The sequence below is a fragment of the Apium graveolens genome, chromosome 10 (genome assembly GCF_009905375.1).
Source record: "Apium graveolens cultivar Ventura chromosome 10, ASM990537v1, whole genome shotgun sequence".
Taxonomy (NCBI): Eukaryota; Viridiplantae; Streptophyta; class Magnoliopsida; order Apiales; family Apiaceae; genus Apium; species Apium graveolens.
Genome location: NC_133656.1, coordinates 221887495 through 221901846, shown reverse-complemented (window position 1 = coordinate 221901846; position 14352 = coordinate 221887495). Strand labels below are relative to the sequence as shown.

Genomic DNA, 14352 nt, shown 5'->3' with positions numbered 1-14352 from the left:
GAAAAATATAGTGAAGTCAGATTTTAAAAAAAGGTTTGTCGATTAATGAAAAAATTTAAATTAAAAAGAGGAATAGAATTATTTACGCAAGGGTACAGGGTACACAGAGGGAGTCACGTGAAATTGGAGGGAGGAGAGAGAGTGAGTGGATAAAATTTGTGTGGTGGAGATTCAATTCAAGTTATAAAATTAGTGGTTGTCATTGATTTCTAATTTTTAGAATAAATTTGGTTTCCATTTGACCATCTCCCTACACACATGACTACTCCAGTAGAAACCAATTTGAAATAGAAACTAGAAACCAAATATATATATATATATATATATATATTTAAAATTACTTCGAAATATATCACATATGGTATGCAAATCGATCGTTGTGAGATGTAGAAAAATACAGTAAAATCGGATTTTAAAAAAAAACTTACGATTTGACCGGAAAAATCAAATTAAAAACGGAAGGAAAAATCTAAAATTGGGTGTGGGAGGGTGCAGAGTAGTTGAGTGGGGTGATTTAAGGGGGACCATTAGATTAGCTTGATCTAAGAGCATCTTCAACGGGAGTAGCTATATTCATTAGCAATATTAGTAGAAAATAGATATTATGTAAAAATTGATGAACCTGTAAGGAATTCTGCTTCAGTGATATTAACTATAATGATTAGCTATATTCAAAAAACAATTTTTATTGTTATTTTCAAATTTTAACAGTTATGTTTTATCAAAAAGGGTTGGTAAGAAATTATTAATAATTTTTTTTAACTTAAATATAAGTGGAAATAATATATATATATATATGTATAAAATAAAAATATTTACTGATGTTATTATAATATTTAAATCGTGAAAAAAATTAGTTAACAAACATTACTTTTATATATTATAAAATATTTAACTAATTTTTTTATCCAAGTAATTTTTAATAGTTTTTTATATAAAAATGTACAATAAAAAATTATATAAGTAATTAATAAAATTGGTTAACATGATTTTTTTACAGTTTTTTGATATTAAATTTTTACAATTAATATTACATAAAGTTAAAATATAAAATTAAATTAGTAATTATATATATTAAATGTAATTATTATATATATATATATATAAATGTAATTTTTTATAAAATTCCACTTAATTCTAAAATCCCAAACCTTAATTATATATATTTGATGAAGCCGGATGTTCTAGCGGGAAGGTGTACAGTGGAGGGAAAATAAGCCGCGGGAGAGATATTGTAGAGGGAAATGACGTGGCCCAAATATAGATGACAGTCATTCATTCAACAAATGTAGCGTGCCTTTTTCTCGGTATCTAAAATTTTACCTAACAGGTGTCTCCCTTGGAGTACTGTTTTTTTTACATATTATCTATATTTTTAAAATTAGGGTTGCCACGTAGATATTATTGCTAACAGATGCTCTCCCTTGGAGATGCTCTAACGGCTTAGATTAGTTCCTTATTTCTATTTTAATTTTTGTTTGTATTTGATCATTCCCCTATATATATATGTATATATATATAAATATTGCGGGTACAAAACGAGTTATACTTGTACCCAAGCAAGCCTGTTAAAAATACCAGCCATGCTGCCTGTTACAAAAAAATCTTTCAAAACATGAATGCGGACCGTACAAAAAACGCAAATCGAAATCGTTAAAAATGTTATTACCGGTTCGGTTAACATGAATTGTTTATGCAAAAATTGTTTCGTTGTGATTTAAACCAAATTGGAGTGTTGTATAATAATACATAAAAATTTTAGTGCATAATTATAAATTAATTATATGTTAAATAAGAAAGTTGTATGATTATATTTCCTACTAACCTTGTTTATCTTTCATATCCTTCTTCTTGTTCAGGAATATAAATTAATTATTACGCTTGTAAAATAAAATATATGGTGTGTATCAAAATAAAGTGTGTGGTATGTATTAAATTAAAAAGAAGGGAATATAAATTAGTTATTATGCTTGTAAAATAAAGTATGTGGCGTGTATTAAAATAAAGTGTGTGGTGTGCTTGTAAAATAAAAAAGTGTGGTGTATATTACGTGAAAATATATTTTATTATCTCATGAAGATAATATATTTTCATCCTATCAAGTTGTATCATCCTATTTACCTTGTATTGATTTAAGACATTCAAGTGTTAGAAATCTATTCTATTCTAAGCAATAAACTACACTGTGTTCTTATCTCTTTTCTATCTTTCTGATAATTTTGATCCTTCTTACCCTTCGTAGTGATTGTATCTTTCTTTGTGAATTTTAATCTTGATATTAGACTAAACAACACAACGAAAGAACAATTATATAATAACATTAATAAGAACATGCAATAAATAAATTCTAAAATTCTAAAAAAATTTAGAATTGGTTTCTAAAAATTTGCATGCCATATGTGTTATCCAAAGTAATTTTTTTTTTAGAAAAAATTCTAAAATTGATTTCTATTACAGTAACCCCTTATATATATATATATATATATATATATATATATATATATATATAGGGGAATGATCAAATAAAAATCAAAATTAAAATAGAAAGTAGAAACTAATCTTAGCCATTAGATCAATCTAATCTAATGGTCCCCATAAAAGCACAACACCCAACTAATCTGCACCCTCCCACACCCAATCTCAGTTTTTTCCATCCATTTTTAATTTGATTTTTCCCGTTAAATGGTAAGTTTTTTTAAAATCCGACTTCACTGTATTTTTCCCCATATCTCAATGATCGATTTGCATAACATCTATGTTATGTTTCGAAGTAATTTAAAAAAATAATTTGTTTCTAATTTTCTATTCTAAAATCGTTTCCATTAGAGTAGTCTCACACACACATATGCAAATGCTCAAATGAGACCCTTACTTAAAATGAGAACTCATACATAACCTCACCCACCCCCAAGTTTTATATTTGTTTTCAACCAGGACTACATAAAAATCCATACATATGCTTATATATCTTTCTCTCTCATATCCAAATCTACTCTCTCCCCCCGTTTGATTTCACATATCTATTTTCTGATTTTCTTCCCATCTTCTTAATTTATGTTGATCGGCTTCTATCTCATTTCATCCGAAAATCACCATTCCGACAAAACAATCGGAAAATGACGCCGTCAATAATTGACTCTGATTCTGAGAACGTAATTATTTCACGAGTTTGGTCTACGATGGCTGACATATAAATTAATTTAAGCAATGTATGAGATAGGGAGATGAAAGTATTGAAAGATGGGAGATTTTGATTTGATGATAATAATTGGTATGTTAACGAGCATTAAAGTTTTATGATTTCTGAATGTTTATGAGTACTGTTTTTAATGATTTTTATTTTAAAAATTTGGCGTTCTATTTTGAAAATAGGGTGAATCCTGTTGAAATTTTGGTGATTGGTGTTGGAATAATCTTAAATTTAGTTATTAATTATTTATTTATTTAATTATTAGATATTTTAGATATTTAGCAATAGATTAATTATTAGAGAAAAATATTATTTTAGAATTGTTTAGTAGTGGAGTTATGGAGTAAATTATGGATATGTAATTTACCAATAAATTAGTAGTGGTTAGTTTTAGTAGTAGTTAGTTTTAATATATTTGTAAAGCCTATATAATGGCTAGTTTACCTTGAGTTTTACAAATGCAAAAAAAAATATGGTCATCTGGCAAAGAATTGTAGATTTTAGAATGATGAAGAAAGGATGACACAATTGATCGAGGGAGAATCACTCCTTTAGAGTTGTGGAGAGAAAGTGCTCCAAAGTGTTTTTGGAGAGAAGTGCTCCAAAATGTTTTTGATGAGAAAGTGCATCAAAATTGACGGTGGTGAGAAGTACATCACAGGCGAAGAAAAAGTGCTTCGTAAATTTAAGATTATGGGAGTGAATGTTGGAATAATCTTAAATTTAGTTATTAATTATTTATTTATTTAATTATTAAATATTTTAGATATTTAGCAATAGATTAATTATTAGAGAAAAATATTATTTTAGAATTGTTTAGTAGTGGGGTAGTGGAGTTATGGAGTAAATTATGGACATGTAATTTACTAATAAATTAGTAGTGGTTAGTTTTACTAATAGTTAGTTTTAGTAGTAGTTGGTTTTAATATGTTTGTAAAGCCTATATAATGGCTAGTTTACCTTGAGTTTTACAAGAGGAAAAGAAAAATAAGAAAAATAGCAGTACAAGTTTTTTACAAAATGTAGGTGTCTTTTTTATCTAAGATTTTTCCACAATTGGCGTTAAATTTTGGTGATTTGCTTTTAAGTTTTGTATGTTGTAGGTGTACTGGCAGCGTAATCGTGGGGATTAAATATTAAATAAAGTTGGTGTTGATGTCTACATCATGTTGGTGTCAGCGATCTTAGTATATGCCTTTAACTTTTTTTGATGATAAAAATCTGATATACCTGAGAAGTTGGTGATTGATTGAGATTAGATCTATGCAAATATATTTGGTGGATATAGGGTGATATGAATATAGAGTGATAAGGATATACACAATGAATTCAACTTAGCTTTTTTAGCAGTAATGGAGGTTTCAGATAGTATTGAATATGACTTTAGGCTGATCAGAGAGAAGAAATAAGAGTGGTGCATGTGAAGAGCGTGTTGTGATGCTCCACTTTGTTTGTCTATGTGATTAAATAAATTACAAAAATGCCATTACAAAGTTCTCAGATCTCATTTGAACAGGGTCTCACTAGAGTAGCCCCTCTCTGTCTATATATACAGGCTTGAAGTTTTCAAAGGCCACAATACAAAAAATTTTTAGTGCAGCCTAAACTAATATTTATCAAATGTTTTTTTAAATCTAAGCGGTATAATATTTATTTTATAATGATTCTATTTTTTTATATAATGTTGACAGTAGAGATTGAACGATTACTTTTCGCTATAAAATGGACGGTCCAAATAATAAAATCATTAAAAAATGTGCAAATTTACTTGTTTTGACATGATATTTATGTTACGACCACGATTGAAGTAGGTAAAAATGCTTTTTATTTTAAACAAATCGTTAAAATCATGATTATTTATTTGTCTTGTTTCAAAAAAAATTATAATTATTAGCGTGAACGGGTATATTGTTGTTGACTATTTTAAAAGTTTGGAAAATATATAGTTATTATTATTTATTCGCCTATTTTAAAAAATAGCGTGGCTTATCAAGGAAGCTTAGAAAGATATTTTATAAGGAATGATCAGGAGGTTAGATGTCTATTTAAAATTGTTGCTAAACAAAATATATATGCTTATTTTTAATCAAAATCATCATTAAATCATTATAACTCATGCTAGGAATCAAGCCTAAATCCTGATGATAAACAAATCATATTGTATAATTATGTTAAGGCAACTTGTAACCTTTTATGACTAACCATCCTAAGGGATAGTCATTAAACGAGTAGTCCATCAATTGATAGGGTTTATGTAATATTTTCTATTGGAGTCTTGCAAACAGATAACAATGCAGTTATTTATTCAGAAGTCATGTTGACTCAATGAATAATCTAGAATATGATGGTTAAGTGTAAATATTTGATGCCATGTAATTCAGATTAAGTGAAGTGAGTCATCAACTGCTAAATGAAGAGAAAGCATGAACTACTAATTATATATGCCCATCAACTGCTAAAGATGTGACTATCAATGACTAAGGAACGCCATAGCAAGAGACTTCCAATGGTTAAGGAATTCTGTAGCTAGTGGTTATCAATGGATAAGGAAAGCCGTATCAAGAGACTTCCAATAGCTAAGGAATTTTGTAGCTGGTGGCTATCAATGGCTAAGAATATACATAGCTACTGATAGTGACGTGACAGTCGTCAAAACCTAGGACTGTCACATCACATGGGCTGATAGGATTCTCAGAAAAGAAAATGAGAAGCCAAGACAAACTTTGCATGTGATCTTGGATGCTGAAGAAAAAGAAATATTCCATTTTCATGCAAGACAGATTGGAGGAATATTCAAAGCAATATATCAGGATACAATCCAGGCTCATTCGTCAAGCGTCATGAGAAAGAGAATGAAGAAGCAACCTTGTTGGACCTCGAAGACTGTGTTATGCATTATCTATCAAGCATTGTAACTTGGTGATATATAAACCAAATAGTGGCAGATGTTTCATTCAAGAAATAGGTTTTATATTCTCAGAGAGCTTTAGAGACAGATATTTTCCTCTGAGTGGAACATTATAAACCGCAGATGTGAGATTACATTTTGTAATTGTAACAGATAATTTCTTCAAATAAACCTTAGGTGGCAAGTCGAAAAAACAAACCACATGAAAATTTAAAATATTTGTGTTCATGTTTCATCTCATAAATACAGACTAATTTAAAAAATTTTATTTGTATTCAACCCCCTTTTTACAAATTAACCTAAGTTGATTGTTAATGAATAAAAATTGGTACTAGAGTAATCCTTTAACAAACAGAAGGTTTAAAGATCTTTAAGATGATTCAATCAATCATGGTGAAGAATGAGATAGAAGCCCAAATTTGAGATTTGTGTACAGAATTTCTAGATATGTCTCTCATGGAAAAAGATAATGATTCAGAGGTATCCTCAAACAGCAGTCGGGTAATTACAACTAATCTCTCTAGGTTGGGTAAGGGTGAATGTCAAGAAACTATCAATGATATGTTTTATGAATTGTACAACTTGCATGTCACTCTGAAGTCTCTTAAAAAGGAAAAATACTAGGATTAAAAATACTAATTCCTTGTTATTCGTGAGAAATAAATTTTTAGAGATGCTGTTGCTTGATTATGAGAATGCCAAGAAAAATTGTCTAAATGCTTCAGATGAATTGCTGAGGATATTGAAGAGAGAAATTTTTTTAAAAAGGAAATTAAAACTTGAAAAGAGGAAATTGCTAAATGGAAGGAATCTAGGGATGTAGCAAGAAAATTCACAGATCTTGAAAGTGTTGAGTCTTTCGGTGAAAATGCTTGGAAAAGTGAGAAGAAGAAATATGAACAAGATGATTCTACTTATAACTACTCATCAGCAAATAATAATTATCCATTGAAGGAAGAGAAATCAATGGATAAAAATTACTTGTTGAAAGAAAGTATCAGTACTTGCAAACTGGACATGTTAATTGAAGATGATGAACCGGTGTGCAAGATCTCTATAGAGAGAGAAGGCAACGAAACCAAAAGAGTTGAGCAAAGCAACATAAGATACTTATCCAAAAAGAAATTGACGGATGAACTTGAATCTAGAATGTGATTTAGGAGAAAGAACAAAAGTAATGGAAAAGTAGGGATTAACAAGCACAACAACTACACCACTGACGGATTTGCTCCAAGAAAAATATGTGTCAAGCATGGTAGTGTTAATCATCTATCTACTAAGTGTAAAACTTCTTTCATACCTATTACCTCTATGCATATGTATGCCATGTCAAACTTGCCTAAATTATTTAGTCAGAATAATAGTAACATGCCAATCAATTCCAATCCTTACCACTCTCTAGTTAATATGTCACATAATATGCAAAGTAAGAATAGCATTTTTGCATCTTCATTTAATAAGATGCACTCTCAATCTTGTTCATCTGACTTTAATACCAACATTTTTTTCTCAAAGATTAACATGTAGAGTAAGGCTGGACCTTAACCCTACTAGTCATAGGACAACAATTAGTTTCCAGGTAAACACTACAACAAAAATAACTAAATTCCACCAACTAAAAGCCACCGACATTAAAATCCACCGATTTGGGTGGAATTTGAAGTCAACTAGAATTTTCATTGATGAATGAATAAATTCCACCTCTTAGTCACTTTTAATCGGTGGAATTTATAGTCGGTCACATTTATTCGGTGAAATTTAATCTTTGTTGTCCTTTTTTTTTATTAAATTCAATAATAATAGGCGGGGAATTTCCCTCAAAAAATTACAAATATCGGAAACAACAAAAACAACCATATTCGGTGGTTTTTATGTTAACAGTATGTTTAAATATTTTAACAATATGTTAACAATCACTATATAATTAATCCCACCCACCACTCACTCCCACCTCCTCCCCTCCCCTGCTCCCCTCTTCTCACTGTCAATGCTCCATAGCATTAGCATAACCAACAACCCGAGGCAACCTCTGAAGCGTCCCGAGATCAGCAACAATAGCAAGATCAACTTCCTTAACCGAGAAAAAAGCCGAGTCAGTACAAAACCTAATATCACATGCACACTACTAGAAATAGTAGATACGACATCGGTGCTTAGACATCGGCATGTAATGCACCCGATGTTAAAATGCAGTTTAACATCGGTTTTGTAAAAAGCGATGTTAAATACAAATACTGACATCGGTTTCACTTACTAGCCGTTGTCTATGTTCAGAAATTTAAAAGGCCACAAATATGTTTTTAACTTTGACATCGGTTGATTTTGTTAACCGTTGTCTATGGCCTTTTTAAAAAAAATAAAAATTACTTGTCTTTTTTCCCCCGGTTTCAGTATACTTCCCCCCCTTTAATTTTAACAAAAAATTCACTAACCTTATTCCCCCCCTTTTCCAAAATAACTCCCGTGCTCGTATCTCTCGTCTCTCTCACCTCTCATATCTCTCTCATCTCTCCCCTACTTCTCTCTTAGTCTTCTTACCTCTCATCTCATCTCATCTCTCATCTTCTCACCGTCTCTTCTCTCTTTTTTGCCGAAACCATAATTTTAGCCCCAATTCTAATTCAAGGTTTGGAGCTTCAAATTAGAGCAAACTAAACTTCAAATTGGTAAGGTTAGACCTAAATAGTGGCTTTAGATCTTGAAAAGGACCATGAATTTCATTCCAAAAATATAGTCGAGTTCTTGTGTACATCTCTCCCTCCCTCCCCCTCTCTGTACGTCCCTCCCCCTCTCTCTCTCTCCCTCTCCGCTATACACACACTATATGTGAACACACACTTACTTCTTTATTATATACACATCTCTTCACTCCCCTCTCTTCTCTTTCTTACACATATGGGCACCCTTATTTTAGGGTTTTTTCAATTGATTCAATATTTCTCTCTTTCTCAGGGCTGATTTCGAAATTAGGACCTGTTTCAAGTTTGGGGCTTCATTCGAGTTCAATTTGGGCCTTTAGGGTTTGAATCGAGTTTAAGGTAATTCTATCTCTTGTGTTACATATGTTAATTTCTATATTTTATTATATGTGCAATTTAATATGTTGGCTGATTTTGTGTTGAATTATCTTTTTTGTTCATATGTATGGATGTTTGTGTTATCTATATTATTGATCTGAAGTTCTTCGTATTGTTCCGATTGATTGATTTTTCGTCTAAACGTTGTTGATTTAGTTGAATACTGCAAGTTTATCAAACTATTGTAGATTTGAAAGTGTCGATCTTGAGATACTTCTACTTAATTGATATTGCACAACAACTGTTTATGAAAATTACTGGGAATTTTCTTATCAAAATGTCGTCTACTTCTGTTGTCGTCTACTTCTGCTGATGTTACTGGACTATATATTAGTGACCGGTAATATACCCATCTTGAAAGTGATACTGATATTTTTCTTATTTTGTTCTTCTGTTACTTCATTTAGTTTGTGTAACTACCCAAGTTTTGATTTTTTATATTCTTCTTTACGGAAAATTCATGATTGGTATATATGATTTTTACCTGGGATTCCGCGTTTTCTTTATAATGTATATGATGCATATTTTAAATTAACAGGTGATTGTTTTTTTGTCAGGTACTTTTGATTCCGTAAGTTAGCTTGTTAAGATGGCAAAGAGGGATTGATTAAATTGAAGAAGTGAGCACTTGAAATTTATTGGGAAAAATGGAAAATAGCAGTAGTAGTGTTGAGTGTGTGAAATGACAGCATAAATATGATCCAGCTGCTCATCAGTGCTCTTCTTCTGTTACCAAACACATCAAAGCTCCTACTGCTATTGTAACTTTCTTTATCATCCCCCCCTCCTCTCTTTATATGTGTGTATTTTTTATGCAACTGTAATCTGCACGATAACACATGGAATTGAAAGATCAAATCACCTACCAAATTATTCGATTATGTTTGCAATTTTATTTTTGTATCCAGTTTTGGGATTTCATGAATGTATTTTTATTAGATTATTAAGGCGCTACTTTACTTTCTGATTCTCTAATTTTTTAGAAATCAGCAAGTATAAGAATTTCTCTTGTTGACTTTAAATGTTTAGGCACATTATTTGTCTGCTATTTATTTTGGGTGAAACAAATTAAATTTTTTTTATGCAAATTTGGTTGTAAAGGTGTTCTGTTTTCTGACCAAGTGTATTCGTTTATCAGGTATGGTCACTGGTTAGGAGATTCGATCAACCGCAGAAGTACAAGCCCTTTGTTAGCAGGTGTGTCGTGCAGGGGGACCTCATGATTGGAAGTGTTAGAGAGGTGAATGTCAAGTCAGGTCTTCCAGCCACCAAAAGCACCGAAAGGTTGGAACTACTTGATGATACTAAGCATATACTTGGTGTTAAAATTGTTGGTGGTGATCACATGCTCAAGGTAAAACAAATCTATTCTTGTAGATCATTTGTACTACTGCATCAGTCTTACATTTAGGTACCAATAAATTCCTCAGTTATTACTGTCCATCCAGAAGTCATTGATGGGAGAGCTGGCACCCTAGTCATTGAATCATTTATGGTCGATGTGCCCGAAGGTAACACCAAAGAAGAGACTTGCTACTTTGTTACGGCTCTAATCAATTGCAACCTCAAATCGCTGGCAGAAGTGTCTGAGAGGATGGCCATGCTGAATCGCCGTCATGTTTAAGCTCATAAGTAAAAGGAACGGGATAAGAATGTAGTTCTTTTCATAATCTCAAGATTTTTAAAATTTTACAAGCTTTGTGGAGTGCAAGTAATCAGTACTATTTATCTGGCGATTTATCTGACTATATATCTGATGATTTATCCGACTCTTACTTGGATTTCAGAACAATGTCTTGGATCTATGGTCCCTTTTTGACTTTCTAATGCCGGGGTTTCTTGGTACCAATAGACAAGTATGTTCTAATCTGTTTCCAGTAGTTGGGGCTGTATTATTTGTATGATATTTATGGATGAATGGTAAATAATATAACTGTTGTTTTTTTTTAACTCGTAGTGGATCTACAAACTGGTTAGCTTGGTATCTGATGTTATATTGAAACTGCTTGGTACGGTAGAATCCCTCTAAATTAATAAACTCTTTAAATTAATTTAAAAATTTGTCTGAATCAGGACATTAGTACAATAGAACCCCTCTAATATGATTACCTCTCTAAACCCGGTTTTTCAAAATGTTACTTTATCTTATAACATTGTAAATCTTTTTAGTATATGTGAAAAATGATATAATTCTTGCTATAGTGGTATATGCTCAAGTACATGTTATTTGATGTCATTCTCACAGTTCCAAGCCACTTATGGAAAACCCTTGCTGGCAGCGAGAGATTCTAAATGCTCAGACAAGGATGCTGAAGCAGGGGCACTTGTGATGGAAGCATCAAATTCCAGGTAAATTTTGAAACGTGTACTTCAGACTTTTGTATCCCTTTTTATCTTGATATGCTCTTCATTTCCTTTTTATGCTTCATCTCTTTCAGGCACTTCAGTTCCTGCTAAAACTTTGTAGTCATCCGTTGGATGTTGTTGGTGAAAAGACTCCAGATTCTCTCATTAAACTTCTGCCAGATCACTTCCCTACAGGTGCTGATATTGCTTTAGAACTTCATAAGCTGCATCACTCTCCAAAATTAGTGGCCCTTCAGCAAATATTGGAATAGTGCGGGATTGGTCTGGAAGCATCAAATTCTGAAGGCTCTCTGATTGTTTGACAACACAGAGTTTTGATATTTTCTCAGCACAAGGTAAATTATGTTTACAAGTTCCTGCCACTGAATCACTCAATTAGTGTGCAATTTCCTAATTTTTTATGTATTGCTAATAATTTGCAGGCCTTTCTGAACATCATTGAAAAGGACTTGTTTCATGCCCATATGAAGACGTGAGTTCTCTAATACTTCCAAGTGGTTTGTAAGTCAATGTGTTATGCTGTGCAGTAAATGGATTTTTTTTAATTGTATTATATAAAAACTTGATAGAGTCAGCTAATTGTAGTTGATGTAGTTGTAAGTTGTATCTATACTATGTCCAGAAAGTACCTAAATGTCTATTTTAGTTTTTCTTTGAATCTGGGCAACTACATTTGCTAAACTTAGTCCTGCAAAAACATGTGATATATTGTTCAATGTTCTCAATTTGAGCAGGTGATAAGAACATATTTGAATTTTCTGCATGTACCCCCTTCGTGCACATGGATAACACCTTTAGCCCAAATCTTCTCAGACCTATTAAAATAGACAGTTTCATCACATTTGTCATGCATTACTGCATATACTTATTTATAAAACATTCTTGTTCCTTAAAGATAATTCACAAATTTAGTGACCAACTTTATTATTGCAGCAAGAAAACTTACCAGTTTCTTGAAATAATAGAAGAGGAGATGTAGTTTTGTCTCCTGTAAGTTAGCCTCATCACTCAAAACTCAAGTTACAGCTGATCTTATGCCTAATTTTTATAATAGGAAATTACCATATAAATGTAGTTAACTCAATTTTTAAAAGTCTACTTATATGTACAGGGTTTTCGTGCATCTTCAATGGGAAGGGGAATTTCCAGTGGGTACAGTGGAATGGAGGGAAAGCCAAACACACAATTGAAAATAGAAATCAAGTATACGGCTCTGTTGTGTAAGCAGCACCTAACGACTTGTATTGAAAAAATATATAGACTAATCTGTGATAGCTTGAAGAAAGAGATTAGCCCATTCCTGAACTTGTGTATTCAAGTATGCGTTTTACTTTAATTTTTTTTAGTCATGTATAAACTCTTGACAAGTCCTTAGTTAAAAAAGTCTGGATAACTAAGTTATTTTATTTTTATTGGTTGAAATGTTTATTTTAGACTTGGAATGTATGTCCGAATTAGTTGTTGGAATATTGTATGTTAAGAAATTTGGTATCAATGTAGTTTAATGTTTCTGTTGGATGTTTTTGGTTGAATGTTGCATTGTTTGGTATTTTTTTGGTTGTGTAAATGCAATTGGTTCATGTGGCTGTAAAACAGGACTAGGATGGCATGTAATTTACACCACATTAACATCACAATGGTAAATGTAACCGATGTAAAAAATGTACAAAAGACATCATGTAAAATAATATTAAACAAAAAAGAACTAAAAACCGATGTGAAATAGTCATTTGACATCGGTTCTGAAAAGAAACTCAATGTATTTTAAGTCAAATAACATCGGTTAGAGAAATTGGTTGATGTTAAACAATAAGATTTAACATCGGTTTCGTAAAGAACAACCATGTCTTATCCATCATTTCACATCGGGGGGCTAATTTAACCGATGTCTGATCAAACATTTCACATCGGACAACTAATCTAACCGATGTCTGATCTAGCATTTCAAATCGGTTTGTTTGAAGAAATTTTACTAAATGGCTTTTAGAGCTTGTAGGTTTCATGTTTTAATGGATAAATACCTCACAATATACTCATATTCACCTAAAAATACTGTAATATAAGCTAAAATTTGTTACAAAGACATCACATTTAATCTTAAAACCGATGTATAGCACTGTAATAGACATCGTCTGTTAACCGATGTCAAAGGCTGATGACATTTAACATCACACGCGAAGACATCAGTTCAGATTTTTTTTAACATCGGTTCTGAACCGATGTCTGATCTCATATTTCTAGTAGTGGCAGTGATCACATCAACTCCACCTCCAATACAAGCACCATGAATACAAGCAATGACAGACTTTCGACATTTCTCGATAGAGTTAATAGCATCCTGCATAAACAGAATGTGTTGACGGAGGCTTTCGGTTGCGCGTCCATGATCAGACGAAGGAGTATCTGTGATTGTTTTGAGAGAGTTGATGTCGATGCTAGGTTGAATTGTCCGTATGTTCTAGAAGTCTGAAAATTCTAGGCTGTCTAAGTCAATAACAGCACCATATGTGTTAGATCATTTATCAAGTATACTATATCTCATATGTTATGCAGCAGTGCCTAGAGCTCCATATCCTGTAAAGCCAGTGCTCGGAATGTTGTCAACATGGTTATCAATTCAACGACTTCTGAAATTTTTTCTGGTGGTGGTCAGCGGTTGATAGGTGGGGTGGTTCTCTTTTTTTTGAAATATTTAATGTTAAAATCGACCGATTTTGGTATAATTTATTTAGGGGGAGATTCAAATTTTCACAAAATTTCAAATTTCAAATTTTATAAAAGTGACCAAAGATTCGGTCAATTTTATATAA

At 31.7% G+C, this 14352-nt stretch overlaps 1 pseudogene; it reads left to right on the top strand.

Moving 5' to 3' along the window:
* Positions 1-8962: 8962 nt before the first annotated feature.
* On the top strand, positions 8963-10799 carry LOC141693216 (abscisic acid receptor PYL3-like; annotated as a pseudogene).
* The last annotated feature ends 3553 nt before the right edge of the window (positions 10800-14352 follow it).